The 25,812-nt window shown below is 37.0% G+C and overlaps 1 protein-coding gene across 1 annotated transcript in view; it reads right to left on the reverse strand.

The window, feature by feature from the left end:
- Positions 1 to 25,609, reverse strand: part of LOC134068182 (uncharacterized) — an 89,328-nt gene extending 63,719 nt beyond the window's left edge. The window contains exon 1 of the mRNA XM_062523749.1: positions 25,087 to 25,609. The gene's annotated coding sequence lies outside the window, so the exon portion shown is untranslated. The remainder of the gene's footprint in view (positions 1 to 25,086) is intronic.
- Positions 25,610 to 25,812: the final 203 nt, after the last annotated feature.

Below are 25,812 nucleotides of genomic sequence, written 5' to 3' on the forward strand. Positions count from 1 at the left end.
TAAACCAATCAACCTGGTTATCATTGTTAGCATAGTTAACATTTTGAATACCTATTAGAAATCATTAGTTAAGTTAGAACAGGAATGTTTCAGCTTTAAAATGTCTACCTTAACACTATCAACTCTCTTTAAACTATGCAACCACCATGTTTACCCTAGCTACACCTTAGTAACTATATCTACATTATCTATCTATACATTTTTTTGCATTTTCATGCACTGGTAATTCCTTGGAATTGCATTTCTAGTTATTATTCTTCTTCTAACGCACGCAATTCAGCTTCAACCGTTTAACGTAGAAACTTCATTCAAACGTTGTTGCGTAGGTCTTGCTTATGCCATGCCTGCTTTGTATTTTTCAACTTTGTAACTTTTATACTTTTTAAACTATTAGTTAAAAACTATTACAATTCCCCCCATAGACTTAACATTGCTCATTATGACATCACGGCAGCAATTAGAATCTTAGGCCAGGTGGCCGGCCACCTGGGCACCAACTGTCAGTTTCTCTGGCTTTAAGCATACAGTCTCTCAGAAGACTACATATCCTGTTAACTATTTCCTCTGTCCACAACTGTTTCAAAATAAAAGTCCTCACTGCAATAATACACTATTAAATCATTTAACCATTGAAACTACTCAACTATTGAACTGTTCAACCATTCCAACTGTCAGTTATCATCCACTATGCCTCCAGTCAACTACATGAAACCTCCATGTACCTAGCAACCAACATAGCAACCATTAAAATTAAGCGTTTATGACCGTTTCCATAGCAACCAACATGATTATACTGCAGTAACTTCTTGTTTCCTGATAGTGGCCACCATGGATACCCTAGCAACAAATGTTTCAAAATAAAAGTCCTCACTAGCAAGTTAGCTAGTTAGCATGGTTAGCATAGTAAACATTGTTAGCATAGTTAGCATTTTTAGCATAACTGCAAAAAATCATCAACTAATTTAGCTAATCAACCTGGTTAGCATTGTTAGCAAATTTAGCATTGTTAGCATAGTTAGCATTTTTAACATTGCTGCTAGAAATCATTGGTTAAGTTAGCTAATCAACCTGGTTAGAATTGTTAGTAAAGTTAGCATTGCTAGCATAATTAGCATTTTTAGCTTGACTGCTAGAAATCATTAGCTAAGTTAGCTAATCAACATTTTAACATGACTAGAAATCATTAGTTAAGTTAGAACTGGAATGTTTCATCTTTAAACAGTCTACCTTCACACTATCAACTCTCTGTAAACTATGCAACCACCATGTTTACCCTAGCTACACCTTAGTAACCATATCTACATTATCTATCTATTTCTGCATTTTCATGCACTGGTAATTCCTTGGAATTGCATTTCTAGTTAAACTTCTTCTTCTAACGCAGCCAATTCAGCTTCAACCGTTTAACGTAGAAACTTCATTCAAACGTTGTTGCGTAGGTCTTGCTTATGCCATGCCTGCTTTGTTTTTTTTAACTTTGTAACTTTTATACTTTTTAAACTATTACTAAAAAACTATTAACAATTTCCCCATAGACTTAACATTGCTCATTATGACATCACGGCAGCAATTAGAATGTTACCCCAGCTGGTCAGCCACCTGGGCACCAACTGTCAGTTTCTCTCAGGCTCCTCTCTGAAGACTACATATTCTGTTCCCCTGTATCCTCTGCGCACAACAGTATCAAAATAAGTCCTCCTAATTCCATCCAACGTTATATCCATTCATCTTCTTCAAACCATTCACTCATCCACCCATTCTAAACAGTCTGCCTATCAACAACATCAATTAGACGCTCTACATTGAACTTTTAAACAATCTACTCTGTCTCAGGCTGGCTCTCTTTAGCCAGTTAAATTGATTACACCTGTATCTGTATCCACTACTCTCTGTGTCTCTCCATTCTACAAGAATATAAGGCACATTCCATCCAACATTCTATCCATTCATCTTCTTCAGACCATTCACTCATCCACCTATTAAACTGTCTATCAACATCTATTAAACAATCTGTCTATCAACATCCATTAAACTCTCTGTCTATCAACATTAATTAGACTATCTACATTCAACTTTTAAATTATTTACTCTGTCTCAGGCTTTAAGAGTATACTCTGGCTCGCTTAAGACTAGCCAGTTAAATTGATTACACCTGTGTCAACTACTCTCAGAGAGCTGTATCAGTGTCTCTCTTAACAAGAATATAAGGCACATTCCATCCAACCTTCTATCCATTCATCTTCTTCAGACCATTCACTCATCCACCCATTAAACTGTCAATCAATATCTATTAAACAATCTGCCTATCAACATCCATTAAACATTCTGTCTATCAACATTAATTAGACTATCTACATACAACTTTTAAAGTATTTACTGTGGGCCCCTCTCAAGCAGCGTTTATATGTCCTCTCTCGCTCCTCGATCCTCAATGATCTACATAAAGAAAGATAGAAGAAGGGCTAGACTATCCCATTGTTGCCGCTCCATCATTCTTTATGTAGATCAGTGAGGAGCGAGAGAGGACACGGAAACGCCATGAGAGGCACCTTCTGTCTCAGGCTTTAAGCATACAATCTCATTAAGACTACAGATCCTGTTTCACTACTTCCTCTGTCCACAACTGTTTCAAAATAAAGGTCCTCACTGCAATAATACACTATTAAATCATTTAACCATTGAAACTACTCAACTATTGAACTGTTCAACCATTCCAACTGTCAGTTATCATCCACTACGCCTCCAGTCAACTACATGAAACCTCCATGTACCTAGCAACCAACATAGCAACCATTAAAATGAAGTGTTTATGACTGTTTCCATAGCAACCAATATGATTATACTGCAGTAACTTCTTGTTTCCTGATAGTGGCCACCATGGATACCCTAGCAACAAATGTTTCAAAATAAAAGTCCTCACTAGCAAGTTAGCTAGTTAGCATAGTTAGCATTGTTAGCATTTTTACCATAACTGCAAAAAATCATCAACTAAGTTAGCTAATCAACCTGGTTAGCATTGTTAGCAAATTTAGCATTGTTAGCATAGTTAGCATTTTTAGCATTACTGCTAGAAATCATCGGTTAAGTTAGCTAATCAACCTGGTTAGCATTGTTAGTAAAGTTAGCATTGCTAGCATAATTAGCATTTTTAGCGTAACTGCTAGAAATCATTAGCTAAGTTAGCTAATCAACATTTTAACATGAATAGAAATCATTAGTTAAGTTAGAACTGGAATGTTTCATCATTAAACTGTCTACCTTCACACTATCAACTCTCTGTAAACTATGCAACCACCATGTTTACCCTAGCTACACCTTAGTAACCATATCTACATTATCTATCTATTTTTGCATTTTCATGCACTGGTAATTCCTTGGAATTGCATTTCTAGTTCTTCTTCTAACGCACGCTATTCAGCTTCAACCGCTTAACGTAGAAACTCCATTCAAATTTTGTCGCGTAGGTCTTACTTACGCGATGTGGGCTTTGTATTTTTCAACTTTGGAACTTTTATACTTTTTAAACTATTAGTTTAAAACTATTACAATTTCCCCCATAGACTTAACATTGCTCATTATGACATCACGGCAGCAATTAGAATCTTACGCCAGGTGGCCGGCCACCTGGGCACCACCTGTCAGTTTCTCTGGCTTTAAGCATACAGTCTCTCAGAAGACTACATATCCTGTTAACTGTGTCCTCTGTCCACAACTGTTTCAAAATAAAAGTCCTCACTGCAATAATACACTATTAAATCATTTAACCATTGAAACTACTCAACTATTGAACTGTTCAACCATTCCAACTGTCAGTTATCATCCACTATGCCTCCAGTCAACTACATGAAACCTCCATGTACCTAGCAACCAACATAGCAACCATTAAAATTAAGTGTTTATGACTGTTTCCATAGCAACCAACATGATTATACTGCAGTAACTTCTTGTTTCCTGATAGTGGCCACCATGGATACCCTAGCAACAAATGTTTCAAAATAAAAGTCCTCACTAGCAAGTTAGCTAGTTAGCATGGTAAGCATAGTTAGCATTGTTAGCATAGTTAGCATTTATAACATAACTGCAAAAAATCATCAACTAAGTTAGCTAATCAACCTGGTTAGCATTGTTAACAAATTTAGCATTGTTAGCATAGTTAGCATTTTTAGCATTACTGCTAGAAATCATCGGTTAAGTTAGCATTGCTAGCATAATTAGCATTTTTAGCGTAACTGCTAGAAATCATTAGCTAAGTTAGCTAATCAACATTTTTTTTTTTAAAGTATATTTTTTGGGCTTTTTATGCCTTTAATGATAGGACAGTAGAGAGAGACAGGAAGCGAGTGGGAGAGAGTGTCAGGGTGGGATCCGGAAAGGACCACGGGGCGGGAATCGAACCCGGGTCGCCGGCGTGCGGTGCAGGTGCCCCAGCCAGTCGCGCCACGGCTGGGGCGCTAATCAACATTTTAACATGAATAGAAATCATTAGTTAAGTTAGAACTGGAATGTTTCATCTTTAAACTGTCTACCTTCACACTATCAACTCTCTGTAAACTATGCAACCACCATGTTTACCCTAGCTACACCTTAGTAACCATATCTACATTATCTATCTATTTTTGCATTTTCATGCACTGGTAATTCCTTGGAATTGCATTTCTAGTTATCTTTATTATTATTCCGCTGACAGCTTTTTCTAACCGCAATTTCTCTTCAACCGTTTAACTTAGAAACTTCATTCAAACTCTGTAACGTAGGTCTTCTAATGGATCGGGTTGCTATAATTTTTCAACTTTGTAACTTTTATACTTTTTAAACTATAAATTAAAAACTATTAAAAATTACCCCATAGACTTAACATTGGCCTCTATGACATCACAATCGGGTCGTTGAGCAATTAGAATCTTATGCCAGGTGGCCAGCCCCACCTGCAGCAGCCCTCTCTCTCTCAGGCTATTAAGCAGACAATCTCTCTGTGAAGACTACATATCCTGTTAACTGTTTCCTCTGTCCACAACTGTTTCAAAATAAAAGTCCTCGCTGCAATAATACACTATTAAATCATTTAACCATTGAAACTACTCATCTATTGAACTGTTCAACGATTCCAACTGTCAGTTATCATCAACTATGCTTCCATTCAACTACATGAAACCTCCATGTACCTAGCAACCAACATAGCAACCATTAAAATTAAGCGTTTTTGACAGTTTCCATAGCAACCAACATGATTATACTTTCGTAACTTCTTTATTCCTGATAGTGGGCACCATGGATACCCTAGCAACTACTGTTTCAAAATAAAAGTCCTCACTAGCAAGTTAGCATTGTTAGCATGGTTAGCATTGTTAGCATAGTTAGCATTTTTAGCATAACTGCTAAAAATGATTAGCTAAGTTAGCTAATCAACCTGGTTAGCATTGTTAGCATAGTTAACATTGTTAGCATAGTTAGCATGTTTAGCACAACTGCTAAAATGATTAGCTAAGTTAGCTAATCAACCTGGTTAGCATTGTTAGCATAGTTAACATTTTAGAATACCTTTTAGAAATTATTAGTTAAGTTAGAACAGGAATGTTTAAGCTTTAAAATGTCTACCTTAACACTATCAACTCTCTTTAAACTATGCAACCACCATGTTTACCCTAGCTACACCTTAGTAGCCATATCTAAATTTTTTTGCATTTTCATGCACTGGTAATTCCTTGGAATTGCATTTCTAGTTATTATTATTATTCCGCTGATCAATTTTTCTAACCGCAATTTCTCTTCAACCGTTTAACTTAGAAACTTCATTCAAACTCTGTAACGTAGGTCTTCTAATGGATCGGGTTGGTATGTCTTTTCAACTTTGTAACTTTTATACTTTTTGAACTATTAAATAAAAACTATTAAAATTTCCCCATAGACTTAACATTGGCCTCTATGACATCACAATCGGGTCGTTGAGCAATTAGAATCTTATGCCAGGTGGCCAGCCCCACCTGCAGCAGCCCTCTCTCTCTCAGGCTTTAAGCATACAATCTCTCTGTGAAGACTACATATCCTGTTTACTGTTTCCTCTGTCCACAACTGTTTCAAAATAAAAGTCCTCACTGCAATAATACACTATTAAATCATTTAACCATTGAAACTACTCAACTATTTAACTGTTCAACCATTCCAACTGTCAGTTATCATCAACTATGCCTCCAGTCAACTACATGAAACCTCCATGTACCTAGCAACCAACATAGCAACCATTGAAATTAAGCGTTTATGACCGTTTCCATAGCAACCAACATGATTATACTGCAGTAACTTCTTGTTTCCTGATAGTGGCCACCATGGATACCCTAGCAACAAATGTTTCAAAATAAAAGTCCTCACTAGCAAGATAGCTAGTTACCATGGTTAGCATAGTTAGCATTGTTAGCATAGTTAGCATTTTTAGCATAACTGCTAGAAATGATTAGCTAAGTTAGCTAATCAACCTGGTTAGCATTTTTAGCTAGTTAGCATTGTTAGCATAGTTAGCATTTTTAGCAAAACTGCAAAAAATCATCACCTAAGTTAGCTAATCAACCTGGTTAGCATTGTTAGCAAGTTTAACATTGTTAGCATAGTTGGCATTTTTAGCATTATTGCTAGAAATCATCAGTTAAGTTAGCTAAACAACCTGGTTAGCACTGTGAGCATAGTTAGCATAGTTAACATTTTTACCATAACTGCATGAAATCAGTAGCTAAGTTAACAATCAACCTGGTTATCATTGTTACCATAGTTATCATTTTAACAGGAATAGAAATCATTAGTTAAGTTAGAACTGGAATGTTTCAGCTTTAAACTGTCTACCTTCACACTATCAACTCTCTGTAAACTATGCAACCACCATGTTTACCCTAGCTACACCTTAGTAACCATATCCACATTATCTATCTATTTTTGCATTTTCATGCACTGGTAATTCCTTGGAATTGCATTTCTAGTTATTAAACTTCTTCTTCTAACGCAGCCAATTCAGCTTCAACCGTTTAACGTAGAAACTTCATTCAAACGTTGTTGCGTAGGTCTTGCTTATGCCATGCCTGCTTTGTTTTTTTTAACTTTGTAACTTTTATACTTTTTAAACTATTACTAAAAAACTATTAACAATTTCCCCATAGACTTAACATTGCTCATTATGACATCACGGCAGCAATTAGAATGTTACCCCAGCTGGTCAGCCACCTGGGCACCAACTGTCAGTTTCTCTCAGGCTCCTCTCTGAAGACTACATATTCTGTTCCCCTGTATCCTCTGCGCACAACAGTATCAAAATAAGTCCTCCTAATTCCATCCAACTTTATATCCATTCATCTTCTTCAAACCATTCACTCATCCACCCATTCTAAACAGTCTGCCTATCAACAACATCAATTAGACGCTCTACATTGAACTTTTAAACAATCTACTCTGTCTCAGGCTGGCTCTCTTTAGCCAGTTAAATTGATTACACCTGTATCTGTATCCACTACTCTCTGTGTCTCTCCATTCTACAAGAATATAAGGCACATTCCATCCAACATTCTATCCATTCATCTTCTTCAGACCATTCACTCATCCACCTATTAAACTGTCTATCAACATCTATTAAACAATCTGTCTATCAACATCCATTAAACTCTCTGTCTATCAACATTAATTAGACTATCTACATTCAACTTTTAAATTATTTACTCTGTCTCAGGCTTTAAGAGTATACTCTGGCTCGCTTAAGACTAGCCAGTTAAATTGATTACACCTGTGTCAACTACTCTCAGAGAGCTGTATCAGTGTCTCTCTTAACAAGAATATAAGGCACATTCCATCCAACCTTCTATCCATTCATCTTCTTCAGACCATTCACTCATCCACCCATTAAACTGTCAATCAATATCTATTAAACAATCTGCCTATCAACATCCATTAAACATTCTGTCTATCAACATTAATTAGACTATCTACATACAACTTTTAAAGTATTTACTGTGGGCCCCTCTCAAGCAGCGTTTATATGTCCTCTCTCGCTCCTCGATCCTCAATGATCTACATAAAGAAAGATAGAAGAAGGGCTAGACTATCCCATTGTTGCCGCTCCATCATTCTTTATGTAGATCAGTGAGGAGCGAGAGAGGACACGGAAACGCCATGAGAGGCACCTTCTGTCTCAGGCTTTAAGCATACAATCTCATTAAGACTACAGATCCTGTTTCACTACTTCCTCTGTCCACAACTGTTTCAAAATAAAGGTCCTCACTGCAATAATACACTATTAAATCATTTAACCATTGAAACTACTCAACTATTGAACTGTTCAACCATTCCAACTGTCAGTTATCATCCACTATGCCTCCAGTCAACTACATGAAACCTCCATGTACCTAGCAACCAACATAGCAACCATTAAAATGAAGTGTTTATGACTGTTTCCATAGCAACCAATATGATTATACTGCAGTAACTTCTTGTTTCCTGATAGTGGCCACCATGGATACCCTAGCAACAAATGTTTCAAAATAAAAGTCCTCACTAGCAAGTTAGCTAGTTAGCATTGTTAGCATAGTTAGCATTGTTAGCATTTTTACCATAACTGCAAAAAATCATCAACTAAGTTAGCTAATCAACCTGGTTAGCATTGTTAGCAAATTTAGCATTGTTAGCATAGTTAGCATTTTTAGCATTACTGCTAGAAATCATCGGTTAAGTTAGCTAATCAACCTGGTTAGCATTGTTAGTAAAGTTAGCATTGCTAGCATAATTAGCATTTTTAGCGTAACTGCTAGAAATCATTAGCTAAGTTAGCTAATCAACATTTTAACATGAATAGAAATCATTAGTTAAGTTAGAACTGGAATGTTTCATCATTAAACTGTCTACCTTCACACTATCAACTCTCTGTAAACTATGCAACCACCATGTTTACCCTAGCTACACCTTAGTAACCATATCTACATTATCTATCTATTTTTGCATTTTCATGCACTGGTAATTCCTTGGAATTGCATTTCTAGTTCTTCTTCTAACGCACGCTATTCAGCTTCAACCGCTTAACGTAGAAACTCCATTCAAATTTTGTCGCGTAGGTCTTACTTACGCGATGTGGGCTTTGTATTTTTCAACTTTGTAACTTTTATACTTTTTAAACTATTAGTTTAAAACTATTACAATTTCCCCCATAGACTTAACATTGCTCATTATGACATCACGGCAGCAATTAGAATCTTACGCCAGGTGGCCGGCCACCTGGGCACCACCTGTCAGTTTCTCTGGCTTTAAGCATACAGTCTCTCAGAAGACTACATATCCTGTTAACTGTGTCCTCTGTCCACAACTGTTTCAAAATAAAAGTCCTCACTGCAATAATACACTATTAAATCATTTAACCATTGAAACTACTCAACTATTGAACTGTTCAACCATTCCAACTGTCAGTTATCACCCACTATGCCTCCAGTCAACTACATGAAACCTCCATGTACCTAGCAACCAACATAGCAACCATTAAAATTAAGTGTTTATGACCGTTTCCATAGCAACCAACATGATTATACTGCAGTAACTTCTTGTTTCTTGATAGTGGCCACCATGGATACCCTAGCAACAAATGTTTCAAAATAAAAGTCCTCACTAGCAAGTTAGCTAGTTAGCATGGTTAGCATAGTTAGCATTTTTAGCATAACTGCAAAAAATCATCAACTAAGTTAGCTAATCAACCTGGTTAGCATTATTAGCAAATTTAGCATTGTTAACATAGTTAGCATTTTTAGCATTACTGCTAGAAATCATCGGTTAAGTTAGCTAATCAACCTGGTTAGCATTGTTAGTAAAGTTATCATTGCTATCATAATTAGCATTTTTAGCGTAACTGCTAGAAATCATTACCTAAGTTAGCTAATAAACATTTTAACATGAATAGAAATCATTAGTTAAGTTAGAGCTGGAATGTTTCATCTTTAAACTGTCTACCTTCACACTATCAACTCTCTGTAAACTATGCAACCACCATGTTTACCCTAGCTACACCTTAGCAACCATATCTACATTATCTATCTATTTTTGCATTTTCATGCACTGGTAATTCCTTGGAATTGCATTTCTAGTTATTACAGTGCATGAAAATGCACTGTACTGTTCTTCCTCGGTCTTCTTCTTCTTATTACAGTGCATGAAAATGCACTGTACTGTTCTTCCTCGGTCTTCTTCTTCTTCTTCTTATTATTATTCTTCTTCTAACGCACGCAATTCAGCTTCAACCGTTTAACGTAGAAACTTCATTCAAACGTTGTTGCGTAGGTCTTGATTATGCCATGCCTGCTTTGTATTTTTCAACTTTGTAACTTTTATACTTTTTAAACTATTAGTTAAAAACTATTACAATTTCCCCCATAGACTTAACATTGCTCATTATGACATCACGGCAGCAATTAGAATCTTAGGCCAGGTGGCCGGCCACCTGGGCACCAACTGTCAGTTTCTCTGGCTTTAAGCCTACAGTCTCTCAGAAGACTACATATCCTGTTAACTGTTTACTCTGTCCACAACTGTTTCAAAATAAAAGTCCTCACTGCAATAATACACTATTAAATCATTTAACCATTGAAACTACTCAACTATTGAACTGTTCAACCATTCCAACTGTTATCATCCACTATGCCTCCAGTCAACTACATGAAACCTCCATGTACCTAGCAACCAACATAGCAACCATTAAAATTAAGCGTTTATGACCGTTTCCATAGCAACCAACATGATTATACTGCAGTAACTTCTAGTTTCCTGATAGTGGCCACCATGGATACCCTAGCAACAAATGTTTCAAAATAAAAGTCCTCACTAGCAAGTTAGCTAGTTAGCATGGTTAACATTGTTAGCATAGTTAGCATTTTTAGCATAACTGCAAAAAATCATCAACTAAGTTAGCTAATCAACCTGGTTAGCATTGTTAGCAAATTTAGCATTGTTAGCATAGTTAGCATTTTTAGCATTGCTGCTAGAAATCATTGGTTAAGTTAGCTAATCAACCTGGTTAGCATTGTTAGTAAAGTTAGCATTGCTAGCATAATTAACATTTTTAACGTAACTGCTAGAAATCATTAGCTAAGTTAGCTAATCAACATTTTAACATGAATAGAAATCATTAGTTAAGTTAGAACTGGAATGTTTCATCTTTAAACAGTCTACCTTCACACTATCAACTCTCTGTAAACTATGCAACCACCATGTTTACCCTAGCTACACCTTAGTAACCATATCTACATTATCTATCTATTTCTGCATTTTCATGCACTGGTAATTCCTTGGAATTGCATTTCTAGTTATTACAGTGCATGAAAATGCACTGTACTGTTCTTCCTCGGTCTTCTTCTTCTTCTTCTTATTATTATTCTTCTTCTAACGCACGCAATTCAGCTTCAACCGTTTAACGTAGAAACTTCATTCAAACGTTGTTGCGTAGGTCTTGCTTATGCCATGCCTGCTTTGTATTTTTCAACTTTGTAACTTTTATACTTTTTAAACTATTAGTTAAAAACTATTACCATTCCCCCCATAGACTTAACATTGCTCATTATGACATCACGGCAGCAATTAGAATCTTAGGCCAGGTGGCCGGCCACCTGGGCACCAACTGTCAGTTTCTCTGGCTTTAAGCATACAGTCTCTCAGAAGACTACATATCCTGTTAACTGTTTCCTCTGTCCACAACTGTTTCAAAATAAAAGTCCTCACTGCAATAATACACTATTAAATCATTTAACCATTGAAACTACTCAACTATTGAACTGTTCAACCATTCCAACTGTCAGTTATCATCCACTATGCCTCCAGTCAACTACATGAAACCTCCATGTACCTAGCAACCAACATAGCAACCATTAAAATTAAGCGTTTATGACCGTTTCCATAGCAACCAACATGATTATACTGCAGTAACTTCTTGTTTCCTGATAGTGGCCACCATGGATACCCTAGCAACAAATGTTTCAAAATAAAAGTCCTCACTAGCAAGTTAGCTAGTGAACATGGTTAGCATAGTTAGCATTGTTAGCATAGTTAACATTTTTAGCATAACTGCAAAAAATCATCAACTAAGTTAGCTAATCAACCTGGTTAGCATTGTTAGCAAATTTAGCATTGTTAGCATAGTTAGCATTTTTAGCATTGCTGCTAGAAATCATTGGTTAAGTTAGCTAATCAACCTGGTTAGCATTGTTAGTAAAGTTAGCATTGCTAGCATAATTAGCATTTTTAGCGTAACTGCTAGAAATCATTAGCTAAGTTAGCTAATCAACATTTTAACATGAATAGAAATCATTAGTTAAGTTAGAACTGGAATGTTTCATCTTTAAACAGTCTACCTTCACACTATCAACTCTCTGTAAACTATGCAACCACCATGTTTACCCTAGCTATACCTTAGTAACCATATCTACATTATCTATCTTTTTCTGCATTTTCATGCACTGGTAATTCCTTGGAATTGCATTTCTAGTTATTATTATTCTTCTTCTAACGCACGCAATTCAGCTTCAACCGTTTAACGTAGAAACTTCATTCAAACGTTGTTGCGTAGGTCTTGCTTATGCCATGCCTGCTTTGTATTTTTCAACTTTGTAACTTTTATACTTTTTAAACTATGAGTTAAAAACTATTACAATTTCCCCCATAGACTTAACATTGCTCATTATGACATCACGGCAGCAATTAGAATCTTACGCCAGGTGGCCGGCCACCTGGGCACCAACTGTCAGTTTCTCTGGCTTTAAGCATACAGTCTCTCAGAAGACTACACATATCCTGTTAAACTGTTTCCTCTGTCCACAACTGTTTCAAAATAAAAGTCCTCAATGCAATAATACACTATTAAATCATTTAACCATTGAAACTACTCAACTATTGAACTCTTCAACCATTCCAACTGTCAGTTATCATCCACTATGCCTCCAGTCAACTACATGAAACCTCCATGTACCTAGCAACCAACATAGCAACCATTAAGATTAAGTGTTTATTACCGTTTCCATAGCAACCAACATGATTATACTGCAGTAACTTCTTGTTTCTTGATAGTGGCCACCATGGATACCCTAGCAACAAATGTTTCAAAATAAAAGTCCTCACTAGCAAGTTAGCTAGTTAGCATGGTTAGCATAGTTAGCATTGTTAGCATAGGTAGCATTTTTAGCATAACTGCAAAAAATCATCAACTAAGTTAGCTAATCAACCTGGTTAGCATTATTAGCAAATTTAGCATTGTTAGCATAGTTAGCATTTTTAGCATTACTGCTAGAAATCATTGGTTAAGTTAGCTAATCAACCTGGTTAGCATTGTTAATAAAGTTAGCATTGCTAACATAATTAGCATTTTTAGCGTAACTGCTAGAAATCATTACCTAAGTTAGCTAATCAACATTTTAGCATGGTTAGCATAGTTAGCATTGTTAGCATAGGTAGCATTTTTAGCATAACTGCAAAAAATCATCAACTAAGTTAGCTAATCAACCTGGTTAGCATTATTAGCAAATTTAGCATTGTTAGCATAGTTAGCATTTTTAGCATTACTGCTAGAAATCATTGGTTAAGTTAGCTAATCAACCTGGTTAGCATTGTTAATAAAGTTAGCATTGCTAACATAATTAGCATTTTTAGCGTAACTGCTAGAAATCATTACCTAAGTTAGCTAATCAACATTTTAACATGAATATAAATCATTAGTTAAGTTAGAGCTGGAATGTTTCATCTTTAAACTGTCTACCTTCACACTATCAACTCTCTGTAAACTATGCAACCACCATGTTTACCCTAGCTACACCTTAGTAACCATATCTACATTATATATCTATTTTTGCATTTTCATGCACTGGTAATTCCTTGGAATTGCATTTCTAGTTATTAAACTTCTTCTTCTAACGCAGCCAATTCAGCTTCAACCGTTTAACGTAGAAACTTCATTCAAACGTTGTTGCGTAGGTCTTGCTTATGCCATGCCTGCTTTGTATTTTTTAACTTTGTAACTTCTATACTTTTTAAACTATTACTTAAAAACTATTACCATTTCCCCCATAGACTTAACATTGCTCATTATGACATCACGGCAGCAATTAGAATCTTACGCCAGGTGGCCGGCCACCTGGGCACCAACTGTCAGTTTCTCTGGCTTTAAGCATACAGTCTCTCAGAAGACTACATATCCTGTTAACTGTTTCCTCTGTCCACAACTGTTTCAAAATAAAAGTCCTCACTGCAATAATACACTATTAAATAATTTAACCATTGAAACTACTCAACTATTGAACTGTTCAACCATTCCAACTGTCAGTTATCATCCACTATGCCTCCAGTCAACTACATGAAACCTCCATGTACCTAGCAACCAACATAGCAACCATTAAAATTAAGTGTTTATGACCGTTTTCATAGCAACCAACATGATTATACTGCAGTAACTTCTTGTTTCCTGATAGTGGCCACCATGGAAACCCTAGCAACAAATGTTTCAAAATAAAAGTCCTCACTAGCAAGTTAACTAGTTAACGTGGTTAGCATAGTTAGCATTGTTAGCATTTTTAGCATAACTGCAAAAATCATCAACTAAGTTAGCTAATCAACCTGGTTAGCATTGTTAGCAAATTTAGCATTGTTAGCATAGTTAGCATTTTTAGCATTACTGCTAGAAATCATCAGTTAAGTTAGCTAATCAACCTGGTTAGCATTGTTAATAAAGTTAGCATTGCTAACATTATTAGCATTTTTAACGTAACTGCTAGAAATCATTAGCTAAGTCAGCTAATCAACATTTTAACATGAATAGAAATCATTAGTTAAGTTAGAACTGGAATGTTTCATCTTTTAACTGTCTACCTTCACACTATCAACTCTCTGTAAACTATGCAACCACCATGTTTACCCTAGCTACACCTTAGTAACCATATCTACATTATCTATCTATTTTTGCATTTTCATGCACTGGTAATTCCTTGGAATTGCATTTCTAGTTCTTCTTCTAACGCACGCAATTCAGCTTCAACCGCTTAACGTAGAAACTCCATTCAAACTATGTCGCGTAGGTCTTACTTACGCGATGTGTGCTTTGTATTTTTCAACTTTGTAACTTTTATACTTTTTAAACTATTAGTTAAAAACTATTACAATTTCCCCCATAGACTTAACATTGCTCATTATGACATCACGGCAGCAATTAGAATCTTACGCCAGGTGGCCGGCCACCTGGGCACCAACTGTCAGTTTCTCTCAGGCTTTACAATCTCTCTAAAGACTACATATTCTGTTCCCCTGTATCCTCTGCGCACAACAGTATCAAAATAAGTCCTCCTAATTCCATCCAACTTTATATCCATTCATCTTCTTCAAACCATTCACTCATCCACCCATTTTAAACAGTCTGCCTATAAACATCAATTAGTCGCTCTACATTCAACTTTTAAACAATCTACTCTGTCTCAGGCTGGCTCTCTTAAGACTAGCCAGTTAAATTGATTACACCTGTATCTGTATCCACTACTCTCAGTAGAGAGCTGTGTCTCTCCATTCTACAAGAGTATAAGGCACATTCCATCCAACATTCTATCCATTCATCTTCTTCAGACCATTCACTCATCCACCCATTAAACTGTCTATCAACATCTATTAAACAATCTGTCTATCAACATCCATTAAACTCTCTGTCTATCAACATTAATTAGACTATCTACATTCAACTTTTAAATGATTTACTCTGTCTCAGGCTTTAAGAGTACTCTGGCTCTCTTAAGACTAGCCAGTTAAATTGATTACACCTGTGTCAACTACTCTCAGAGAGCTGTATCAGTGTCTCTCTTAACAAGAATATAAGGCACATTCCATCCAACCTTCTATCCATTCATCTTCTTCAGACCATTCACTCATCCACCCATTAAACTGTCAATCAATATCTATTAAACAATCTGCCTATCAACATCCATTAAACATTCTGTCTATCAACATTAATTAGACTATCTACATACAACTTTTAAAGTATTTACTGTGGGTCCCTCTCAAGCAGCGTTTATATGTCCTCCCTCGCTCCTCGATCCTCAATGATCTACATAAAGAAAGATAGAAGAAGGGCTAGACTATCCCATTGTTCCCGCTCCATCATTCTTTATGTAGATCAGTGAGGAGCAAGAGAGGACGCATAAACGCTATATGAGAGGCACCTTCTGTCTCAGGCTTTAAGCATACAATCTCATTAAGACTACAGTTCCTGTTTCACTACTTCCTCTGTCCACAACTGTTTCAAAATAAAGGTCCTCACTGCAATAACACACTATTAAATCATTTAACCATTGAAACTACTCAACTATTGAACTGTTCAACCATTCCAACTGTCAGTTATCATCCACTATGCCTCCAGTCAACTACATGAAACCTCCATGTACCTAGCAACCAACATAGCAACCATTAAAATTAAGTGTTTATGACCGTTTCCATAGCAACCAACATGATTATGCTGCAGTAACTTCTTGTTTCCTGATAGTGGCCACCATGGATACCCTAGCAACAAATGTTTCAAAATAAAAGTCCTCACTAGCAAGTTAGCTAGTTAGCATGGTTAGCATTGTTAGCATTTTTAGCATAACTGCAAAAAATCATCAACTAAGTTAGCTAATCAACCTGGTCAGCATTGTTAGCAAATTTAGCATTGTTAGCATTACTGCTAGAAATCATCGGTTAAGTTAGCTAATCAACCTGGTTAGCATTGTTAGTAAAGTTAGCATTGCTAGCATAATAAGCATTTTTAGCGTAACTGCTAGAAATCATTAGCTAAGTTAGCTAATCAACATTTTAACATGAATAGAAATCATTAGTTAAGTTAGAACTGGAACGTTTCATCTTTAAACTGTCTACCTTCACACTATCAACTCTCTGTAAACTATGCAACCACCATGTTTACCCTAGCTACACCTTAGTAACCATATCTACATTATCTATCTATTTTTGCATTTTCATGCACTGGTAATTCCTTGGAATTGCATTTCTAGTTAAACTTCTTCTTCTAACACAGCCAATTCAGCTTCAACCGTTTAACGTAGAAACTTCATTCAAACGTTGTTGCGTAGGTCTTGCTTATGCCATGCCTGCTTTGTATTTTTTAACTTTGTAACTTTTATACTTTTTAAACTATTACTTAAAAACTATTACCATTTCCCCCATAGACTTAACATTGCTCATTATGACATCACGGCAGCAATTAGAATCTTACGCCAGGTGGCCGGCCACCTGGGCACCAACTGTCAGTTTCTCTGGCTTTAAGCATACAGTCTCTCAGAAGACTACATATCCTGTTAACTGTTTCCTCTGTCCACAACTGTTTCAAAATAAAAGTCCTCACTGCAATAATACACTATTAAATAATTTAACCATTGAAACTACTCAACTATTGAACTGTTCAACCATTCCAACTGTCAGTTATCATCCACTATGCCTCCAGTCAACTACATGAAACCTCCATGTACCTAGCAACCAACATAGCAACCATTCAAATTAAGTGTTTATGACCGTTTCCATAGCAACCAACATGATTATACTGCAGTAACTTCTTGTTTCCTGATAGTGGCCACCATGGAAACCCTAGCAACAAATGTTTCAAAATAAAAGTCCTCACTAGCAAGTTAGCTAGTTAGCATGGTTAGCATAGTTAGCACTTTTAGCATAAATGCAAAAAATCATCAACTAAGTTAGCTAATCAACCTGGTTAGCATTGTTAGCAAATTTAGCATTGTTAGCATTTTTAGCATTACTGCTAGAAATCATCGGTTAAGTTAGCTAATCAACCTGGTTAGCATTGTTAACTCATTGGCTGCCAGCGATTTTCAGTGCAGAGCGCTCCATACTGCCAGACGTTTTACAGCATTTTGACTGTTTTTCCAAGATCCACCGAACTGTGAGCTTTATGACTATGTAAACACCGAAGGTACCAAATGAAAGAGTAGACTCTCTTCTTTCACCAGGAAAAAAACGGCTTGTTTCTATCGTTTTCCGTTCTTTAGTAATCGTCAGTAGAACATGGGTTAGTTTTGCTAAAAACACCTGTTTTTGACCAAAACATGGAGAAAACGATCTTTTTGTGAAAATCAACTTTTTAACGTTAGCGTTTCAGTAGTATGTCAACCACGATTGCACTGTTATCTCGTAAGTCTCGTCAAGGTTGCTAGGGACTCTGATGGTCGCTATAGACTCTGAACAGGATGCTAGACTTAGCAAGCTAGCACTAGCAAGGTTGTTGTTAGTCTATATCGCAATATCCAATGTAAATGGATCATACCGTTCACGTGTTTTCCATCCTTGATGTAAGAAGTAAGCATATGCCCTGCATCGCGTGCAAACTAGATCCACTGTGGTCGATCTTCAGTGTGTTTGCTAGTTGTCTCTGCATGACTTGTGCACTCTAGGCAGATACTAATGATCCAAATGGCACTGTTGCCATCTAGAGGTTCGGATCGCTAGTGCAGTCTGTTTACAAGCCTGAAACTCTGCCAGATCGTTCCCAAGCCCACCCAGGAGCCCTCCCCATTGAAAACGGCAATTGACGTCTATAGACGTCAAAGGCAGTCAACGTATGTGTCTAAATTGACGTTTAAAGACGTCAATGGCAGTTAATGAGTTAATAAAGTTAGCATTGCTAACATTATTAGCATTTTTAACGTAACTGCTAGAAATCATTAGCTAAGTTAGCTAATCAACATTTTAACATGAATAGAAATCATTAGTTAAGTTAGAACTGGAATGTTTCATCTTTTAACTGTCTACCTTCACACTATCAACTCTCTGTAAACTATACAACCACCATGTTTACCCTAGCTACACCTTAGTAACTATATCTACATTATCTATCTATTTTTGCATTTTCATGCACTGGTAATTCCTTGGAATTGCATTTCTAGTTAAACTTCTTCTTCTAACGCAGCCAATTCAGCTTTAACCGTTTAACGTAGAAACTTCATTCAAACGTTGTTGCGTAGGTCTTGCTCATGCCATGTCTGCTTTGTATTTTTCAACTTTGTAACTTTTATACTTTTCAAACTATGAATTAAAAAACGATTTCCCCATAGATTTAACATTGAGCTATTTCCCCATAGACTTAACATTGCTCATTGTGACATCACGGCAGCAATTAGAATCTTAGGCCAGGTGACCGGCCACCTGGGCACCAACTGTCAGTTTCTCTGGCTTTAACCATACAATCTCTCTGAAGACTACATATTCTGTTCCCCTGTATCCTCTGCGCACAACAGTATCAAAATAAGTTCTCCTAATTCCATCCAACTTTATATCCATTCATCTTCTTCAAACCATTCACTCATCCACCCATTCTAAACAGTCTGCCTATCAACATTAATTAGACTATCTACATACAACTTTTAAAGTATTTACTGTGGGTCCCTCTCAAGCAGCGTTTATATGTCCTCCCTAGCTCCTCGATCCTCAATGATCTACATAAAGAAAGATAGAAGAAGGGCTAGACTATCCCATTGTTGCCACTCCATCATTCTTTATGTAGATCAGTGAGGAGCGAGAGAGGACGCGTAAACGCTATATGAGAGGCACCTTCTGTCTCAGGCTTTAAGCATACAATCTCATTAAGACTACAGATCCTGTTTCACTACGTCCTCTGTCCACAACTGTTTCAAAATAAAGGTCCTCACTGCAATAATACACTATTAAATCATTTAACCATTGAAACTACTCAACTATTGAACTGTTCAACCATTCCAACTGTCAGTTATCATCCACTATGCCTCCAGTCAACTACATGAAACCTCCATGTACCTAGCAACCAACATAGCAACCATTAAAATTAAGTGTTTATGACCGTTTCCATAGCAACCAACATGATTATACTGCAGTAACTTCTTGTTTCTTGATAGTGGCCACCATGGATACCCTAGCAACAAATGTTTCAAAATAAAAGTCCTCACTAGCAAGTTAGCTAGTTAGCATGGTTAGCATAGTTAACATTGTTAGCATAGGTAGCATTTTTAGCATAACTGCAAAAAATCATCAACTAAGTTAGCTAATCAACCTGGTTAGCATTATTAGCAAATTTAGCATTGTTAGCATAGTTAGCATTTTTAACATTACTGCTAGAAATCATCGGTTAAGTTAGCTAATCAACCTGGTTAGCATTGTTAATAAAGTTAGCATTGCTAGCATAATTAGCATTTTTAGCGTAACTGCTAGAAATCATTACCTAAGTTAGCTAATCAACATTTTAACATGAATAGAAATCATTAGTTAAGTTAGAGCTGGAATGTTTCATCTTTAAACTGTCTACCTTCACACTATCAACTCTCTATAAACTATGCAACCACCATGTTTACCCTAGCTACACCTTAGTATCCATATCTACATTATCTATCTATATTTGCATTTTCATGCACTGGTAATTCCTTGGAATTGCATTTCTAGTTATTATTATTCCGCTTACCAAATTCATTTTTTCTATTCAGCTTGAACCGTTTAACCTAGAAACTTCATTCAAACGTTGTAACGTAGGTCTTCAATAGGGGCATGCTGCTAAGTATTTTTCAACTTTGTAACTTTTATACTTTTTAAACTATAAATTAAAAACTATTAAAAATGTCCCCATAGACTTAACATTGGCCTCTATGACATCACAGTCGGGTCGTTAAGCAATTAGAATCTTATGCCAGGTGGCCAGCCCCACCTGCAGCAGCCCTCTCTCTCTCAGGCTTTAAGCATACAACTCTCTGTGAAGACTACATATCCTGTTAACCTGTTTCGTCTTTCCACAACCGTTTCAAAATAAAAGTCCTCACTGCAATAATACACTATTAAATCATTTAACCATTGAAACTACTCAACTACTTAACTGTTCAACCATTCCAACTGTCAGTTATCATCAACTATGCCTCCAGTCAACTACATGAGACCTCCATGTACCTGGCAACCAACATAGCAACCATCAAAATTAAGCGTTTATGACCGTTTCCATAGCAACCAACATGATTTTACTACAGTAACTTCTTTATTCCTGATAGTGGCAGCCATGGATACCCTATCAACAAATGTTTAAAAATAAAAGTCCTCAGTAGCAAGTTAGCTAGTTAGCATGGTTAGCATAGTTAGCATCGTTAGCATTTTTAGCATAGCTGCTAGAAATGATTAGCTAAGTTAGCTAATCAACCTAGTTAGCATTGCTAACATAGTTAGCATTGTTAGCATAGTTAGCATTTTTAGCATAACAGCTAGAAATGATTAGCTAAGTTAGCTAATCAACCTGGTTGGCATTGTTAGCATAGTTGACATTATTAATGTAGTTAGCATACTTAACATTTTTAACATTTTTGTTAGAAATCATTAGTTAAGTTAGCTGATCAACCTGGTTAGCATTGTTAACATAGTTAGCATTGTTAACATTTTTACCATAACTGTTAGAAATCATTAGCTTAGTAAACCAATCAACCTGGTTATCATTGTTAACATTTTAACATACCTTTTAGAAATCATTAGTTAAGTTACAACTGGAATGTTTAACCTTTAAACTGTCTACCTTCACACATTAACTCTCTTTAAACTATGCAACCACCATGTTTACCCTAGCTACACCTTAGTAACCATATCTACATTATCTATCTATATATTTTTGCATTTTCATGCACTGGTAATTCCTTGGAATTGCATTTCTAGTTAAACTTCTTCTTCTAACGCTCGCAATTCAGCTTCAACCGTTTAACGTAAAAACTTCATTCAAACGTTGTTGCGTAGGTCCTGCTTATGCCATGTGTGCTTTGTATTTTTCAACTTTGTAACTTTTATACTTTTTGAACTATTAAATAAAAACTATTAACAATTTCCCCATAGACTTAACATTGCTCATTATGACATCACGGCAGCAATTAGAATGTTACCCCAGCTGGTCAGCCACCTGGGCACCAACTGTCAGTTTCTCTCAGGCTTTACAATCTCTCTGAAGACTACATATTCTGTTCCCCTGTATCCTCTGCGCACAACAGTATCAAAATAAGTCCTCCTAATTCCATCCAACTTTATATCCATTCATCTTCTTCAAACCATTCACTCATCCACCCATTCTAAACAGTCTGCCTATCAACATCAATTAGACGCTCTACATTCAACTTTTAAACAATCTACTCTGTCTCAGGCTGGCTCTCTTAAGAGTAGCCAGTTAAATTGATTACACCTGTATCTGTATCCACTACTCTCAGTAGAGAGCTGCGTCTCTCCATTCTACAAGAATATAAGGCACATTTCATCCAACATTCTATCCATTCATCTTCTTCAGACCATTCACTCATCCACCCATTAAACTGTCTATCAACATCTATTAAACAATCTGTCTATCAACATCCATTAAACTCTCTGTCTATCAACATTAATTAGACTATCTACATTCAACTTTTAAATTATTTACTCTGTCTCAGGCTTTAAGAGTACTCTGGCTCTCTTAAGACTAGCCAGTTAAATTGATTACACCTGTGTCAACTACTCTCAGAGAGATGTATCAGTGTCTCTCTTAACAAGAATATACTGTAAGGCACATTCCATCCAACCTTCTATCCATTCATCTTCTTCAGACCATTCACTCATCCACCCGATAAACTGTCAATCAATATCTATTAAACAATCTGCCTATCAACATCCATTAAACATTCTGTCTATCAACATTAATTAGACTATCTACATACAACTTTTAAAGTATTTACTGTGGGTCCCTCTCAAGCAGCGTTTATATGTCCTCCCTCGCTCCTCGATCCTCAATGATCTACATAAAGAAAGATAGAAGAAGGGCTAGACTATCCCATTGTTGCCGCTCCATCATTCTTTATGTAGATCAGTGAGGAGCGAGAGAGGACGCGTAAACGCTATATGAGAGGCACCTTCTGTCTCAGGCTTTAAGCATACAATCTCATTAAGACTACAGATCCTGTTTCACTACTTCCTCTGTCCACAACTGTTTCAAAATAAAGGTCCTCACTGCAATAATACACTATTAAATCATTTAACCACTGAAACTACTCAACTATTTAACTGTTCAACCATTCCAACTGTCAGTTATCATCAACTATGCCTCCAGTCAACTAAATGAAACCTCCATGTACCTAGCAACCAACATAGCAACCATGAAAATTAAGCGTTTTTGACAGTTTCCATAGCAACCAACATGATTATACTACAGTAACTTCTTTATTCCTGATAGTGGGCACCATGGATACCCTAGCAACTACTATTTCAAAATAAAAGTCCTCACTAGCAAGTTAGCATAGTTAGCATTGTTAGCATTGTTAGCATAGTTAGCATTTTTAGCATAACTGCTAAAAATAATTAGCTAAGTTAGCTAATCAACCTGGTTAGCATTGTTAGCATAGTTAGCATTTTTAACACAACTGCTAAAATGATTAGCTAAGTTATGTGGTTAGCATTGTTAACATAGTTAGCAAAGTTAGCATAGTTAGCATTTTTAGCATTACTGCTAGAAATCATCAGCTAATTTAACTTATCAACCTGGTTAGCATTGTTAGCATAGTTAACATTTTAGAATACCTGTTAGAATGTATTAGTTAAGTTAGAACAGGAATGTTTAAGCTTTAAAATGTCTACCTTAACACTATCAACTCTCTTTAAACTATGCAACCACCATGTTTACCCTAGCTACACCTTAGTAGCCATATCTACATTTTTTTGCATTTTCATGCACTGGTAATTCCTTGGAATTGCATTTCTAGTTATTATTATTCCGCTGATCAAATTCATTTTTTCTATTCAGCTTGAACCGTTTAACCTAGAAACTTCATTCAAACGTTGCAACGTAGGTCTTCAACAGGGGCATGCTGCTATGTATTTTTCAACTTTGTAACTTTTATACTTTTTAAACTAAAAATTAAAAACTATTAAAAATGTCCCCATAGACTTAACATTGGCCTCTATGACATCACAGTCGGATCGTTAAGCAATTAGAATCTTATGCCAGGTGGCCAGCCCCACCTGCAGCAGCTCTCTCTCTCTCTCTCAGGCTTTAAGCATACAATCTCTCTGTGAAGACTACATATCCTGTTAACTGTTTCCTCTTTCCACAACTGTTTCAAAATAAAAGTTCTCACTGCAATAATACACTATTAAATCATTTAACCATTGAAACTACTCAACTATTTAACTGTTCAACCATTGCAACTGCCAGTTATCATCAACTATGCCTCCAGTCAACTACATGAGACCTCCATGTACCTAGCAACCAACATAGCAACCATTAAAATCAAGCGTTTATGACCGTTTCCATAGCAACCAACATGATTTTACTACAGTAACTTCTTTATTCCCGATAATGGCAGCCATGGATACCCTATCAACAAATGTTTCAAAACAGAAGTCCTCAGTAGCAAGTTAGCTAGTTAGCATGGTTGGCATAGTTAGCATTGTTAGCATATTTAAAATTTTTAGCATAGCTGCTAGAAATGATTAGCTAAGTTAGCTAATCAACCTAGTTAGCATGGTTAGCATAGTTAGCATTTTTAGCATAGCTGCTAGAAATGATTAGCTAAGTTAGCTAATCAACCTAGTTAGCATTGTTAACATAGTTAATAATAATAATAGTTAACATAAGTTGCTAGGTTACGGGAACGCTGGCGAGACTGACGCCGCTCTATCTGGCATGTTATTGTTTGACATTTTTAAAAGTTTTATAATTTCATGTCAATTTTTTCCCAATCAGTATATAGTATTATTTAGTGTACATATTTCGCTCTTTATTTTCGTTATTTTTATTGCATTTTCCGCCGTGGTATAGGCTACAGGCTTTAATAGAAGAAATTGTCATCGGCGAAACCTACTTGCTGCGCCGCTTGCCTGCCTGATTGCCTGTCTCTCTGCCTGTCCGGTCTTTGTGTGTGGTGGATCCTGCACGTCCTGGCCTAGGAGAAACACCCTGCCTGGCCTGGAAAGAGCTCTCACTGCGGGTTGTGCTGCATGATCGACCTTGTGGCTGTTTTTTCGTATTTTTTGGCTGCACAGTGTCTCTCTCCCTCCCCATCCTGTCGGCTGAGTTTCGATGGCCTTGTTAGTCGGTGGACTAACCTAGGGAGATCGAGGCTTTGTGCTGTGTCTGCCTGAATAGCTACTCCACATCTACAGCTCCACAGCTACATGGGCGGATTTCGTTATACCGCAGAGCAACTTCGTCAGCACGCCTCCTTCACCACTTCCATCGATGAGGATGTGCTCCACCTTTGCCAGGCTGAAGGGATCCTTCGGAGGAAGCGCTATGTGCACAGAGGGTCACGCCGCTCCTTCACCATCCATCGAGTGGCCGAGGATGCCATCCCGACTCTGCAGTCTCGGCGCGACTCTCCTGGGTGGTCCACTCCTGTTGGCAACTCTGCACCCCGCAAGAAAGGCCTCCACGAACACCTCATCACCATACAGACTACGCCTGTTGCCGTTGCTGCTGCTGCTGCTGCGCCCGACACTGTTCCCACTGACTCCGTTGAGGAGGCTACTCTCAGCCGGATCCCCCCCCGCGGCCGCTGTTCTCCCTGTCCACGCCAGCGTGGCGCGAACCTGGGGTATCTGCAGCCTCTGCGTCGTGCCCCCTTGTCAGCTGTTCGCCCTGACCCACCGGCTCCTGCTAGGTTTGGCCTGGTCAACGCCAGATCACTTGGAAATAAAACATTTATCCTTAAAGGGATAATCCGGAGTGAAATGCACTTTAGATCAATTTTTCGGACTATTGGGAGTACATACGTTGAGTTGACACCAAAATCATGTCATTCGGATGTATTTTGAGAAAGTTCGAGCTCACCG

Source organism: Sardina pilchardus, chromosome 20 (genome assembly GCF_963854185.1).
Source record: "Sardina pilchardus chromosome 20, fSarPil1.1, whole genome shotgun sequence".
NCBI classification, from domain to species: domain Eukaryota; kingdom Metazoa; phylum Chordata; class Actinopteri; order Clupeiformes; family Clupeidae; genus Sardina; species Sardina pilchardus.